At 38.1% G+C, this 3,058-nt stretch overlaps 1 non-coding gene across 1 annotated transcript; it reads right to left on the reverse strand.

Annotated features, from left to right (window-relative positions):
• Positions 1–2,264: 2,264 nt before the first annotated feature.
• Positions 2,265–2,371, reverse strand: LOC122649312. Its single transcript, XR_006331272.1, has one exon. It is a non-coding gene; the product is annotated as a small nucleolar RNA R71 (small nucleolar RNA).
• Positions 2,372–3,058: the final 687 nt, after the last annotated feature.

Genomic DNA, 3,058 nt, shown 5'->3' on the forward strand with positions numbered 1-3,058 from the left:
GGAGCCTTATTCACATTACTTGGAGAAGACACCTACAAGAAAAAGGAAACACATGAGATTGGAATCTATGCTCAAGGGTCAAATTAGAAAGCTTTCAAATTAGAAAATAGAAGGTGTATTAAACTAGGAACTTGTATATTTTACTTTCTATTTTCTTCTTTTTTTCTTGGGAATCATGTTTTGATGTAAAAGGAAGAAGAGATAAAAAAAATAAAAAAAATCAAAGATTGAGTGAGCAACACCACCTCCAACGAATTTTGGAGGTGGGGCCCACTCAAAAACGTGGAGGCCTCTCTCTCCTCCCCTCTCTTCCTTCTCCTCTCCCTATAAATACTTGTGGGGTGTGGGTGTTAGAGGGTCTTAAGAATTCTAGTCTTTTTTCATGTTTTTTTGGCTTCTAGTTTTCTAGTTCTATTTTTCTGAATTTTTATTTCAATGGTTGTAATTTCTTTTATGCAATTTTAATTCAAAGATTGTTCTTCAATTTTGGTTGTAAATTCTTCAATCTCTAGGTGTAGTTTTTGTTTCAAGCCTTCTAGTTCTAGGTTTCTAGTTCTTGTGAGAGGAATTAAAGATTTGGAGAAGAAAGGTATGCAAGTTAATTCAACCAACGTAGGCTTCATCAACAACATTCATTCAATGCTCAATCAACACAATCATCATCAACAATTGCAAGTTTGATAGAAGGGAGTAGTCGATCCTATTTTTCTTTCTTTCTTTCATTCTCATCCTCTTTATTTCTTTCATTTTCATCCTCATTCTCTTTATTTCAAGTGCTTCTGTTGGGATTTTATTTTTGTTTACTCTCATCCTCATGTCTTATGATTAGATTTTTATTTTGATTTTCAGATTTGGCAGATGTAGATGCGAATTCAAGTTTGGTAGAGGAAGCCTTGTCAAGTTCGGTTCAAGCAATTTTCGGGTTTTATCTCTTTGCTCTTGGATTTATGTTCTTTGTATGTGTGTGGATGTGGTAATTTCAATCCATCAATCTCGTATTCGGTGTTAGATTTTGGTAGGTTAGATGATGAATGGTTAGGTCGTTGGCCGGAATCATTAGATGCTTGTGTGTTAGGACCGTTAGTTTAGTTTAATCATCTTAATTTGGTTCACTCTCACGCTACTTTAAATAAGTAAGATAGAGTGGCTTATCTCCTCGTGTTCGACCTGTAGCTACGATTGACCCGTACGCTTGCGGTATTATTTTTTAACTCAAACAAGTTTTTGGCGCTGTTGCCGGGGAGATAATTGTCCACTTTGTTTTTCTTAGTTTTAAGTAAATCGAAGTGTTTAATTTTCTTTTTTCTTTTGTTTATAAAAAATAAAAAATAAAAAAATAACCAATCTTGTTTCTCTTCTGTTCCAAAGAATGTGCACTCCATCCAAAAATTTTCATATGCCCAAACCCAACCAATCTTGGTGTACTTCATGGGATTTCGTCACCTATGACGCCGCCCCTTGATTCATTTGGGTGGTTTGGATTGGCATGTGACTTATTTTTGGAGGTGACCAACTTTGATAACAAGAAAACAACATTGTGAGTGCTTTTGTTTAGAAACAAAAATGTATAGTAGTCCTCCACTCTACATCAGAATCCGCCAGGAGTCGCACGTAGGTGGTTTTTGAAGACTATACGGGTTCCCTTGTTGTCAACCTACATGGCAACCTTACAGCTTTGGAATCATTGTTTCAATCCTTAAGGGGCAGATTCACCAACTGTCTTTAGTTCCCTCGTGTTTTTAGTGATTCTTCTAGTTTTTTTTTATTTTTCTTTATTAAAAAAAAAAAAGAGACTTCTTAATCGGTTTAAGTGGTTAAAGTGTGGACCCGTGACTCTACCAACCGACTTGTTAGAATACAATCTTCACCTCCACCAACTTTGACCATGGTCGACCGAGCTCAGCCTAGGACTCTTAAGGATAGGTTCTACCCTACCAAGGCTACATAGCCTTCTTGCATCAGTCTACCTACTGCTACAGGAAATAATTATGAACCCAAGTCAAACTTCATTAGTATGCTGCCCCATTTCCATGGGATGACCAATGAAGATCCCTATCTCTTCCTTAGGGAATTTGAGGAGGTGTGTGTTCTGATTAAAGTACAAAATTTGTCTGATGATGCAGTTAGACTTCGGTTCATCACCTTTGCTTTGAAAGACTAAGCCAAGAAGTGGCTCTATGGTCTGCTGACTAATTCCATTGTTACATGGGATCAGTTTATGATTGTCTTCTTCGAAAAGTTTTTTTCCTCTTCACAAAACCAATAAACTCAAGAGTGACATTTTTCAATTTAGGTAGAAACCACATGAGTCATTCTCTAGATTTATGGAAAGGTTCAAGGATCTCCTGTTAGAATGCCCTCACCATGGTATTGACTTATGGCAACTTTGTCATATCATTTATAAGGGCATTGACTTTCAGACCAAGCAGCTACTAGAATCTATGTGTCCCACCGGATTTACATCTTTTACGGATGAGAACGAGGTTTGGACATTTTTGACCAACTTGGCTGATAAGACTAGGGAATGGGAGTCTACCCAAGAGGCTGAAAAAACCACTAAGGGTTACTTTATTGAAGGTGTACCACCCAAGGAAGCCAAATTAGATAGCCTCATCAAAAGGTTGGAAGCCATAGTTCCTAAAGAGTCTATCCCAATTAACCAAGTCAACCAAATCTCCATGTGCAGTTGGTGCTACACACTTGGTCATCTTATGGAGGAATGTCCCAACACCTTTGTGGGTAATTTCAACACTGAAAATGTAAGTGTTCTTTATTAGAACAATCCTTATAACAACACTTACAATCCAGGATGGAGAAATAACCCTAATTTCTCCTAGAACCAAGGGAATCAAGTAGGCCCATCCAACTTCCACCATCAAGGCCAGCCTGGTCCCCAAAGGCCTAATTTTGTACCACCAAACCCAAGTTTGGCTCCTCATTCTCTCCCTCGTCGTCCTAATTTAGGACGTCAAATGAAGTCTGCTAGGCCACCTCTCCTTGCACCCTATCAGCAACCCCCAGGGTTTACTAATACTGGAGAGACAACAAGAATAAGTGA

This window comes from Telopea speciosissima, chromosome 1 (genome assembly GCF_018873765.1).
Source record: "Telopea speciosissima isolate NSW1024214 ecotype Mountain lineage chromosome 1, Tspe_v1, whole genome shotgun sequence".
NCBI classification, from domain to species: Eukaryota; Viridiplantae; Streptophyta; class Magnoliopsida; order Proteales; family Proteaceae; genus Telopea; species Telopea speciosissima.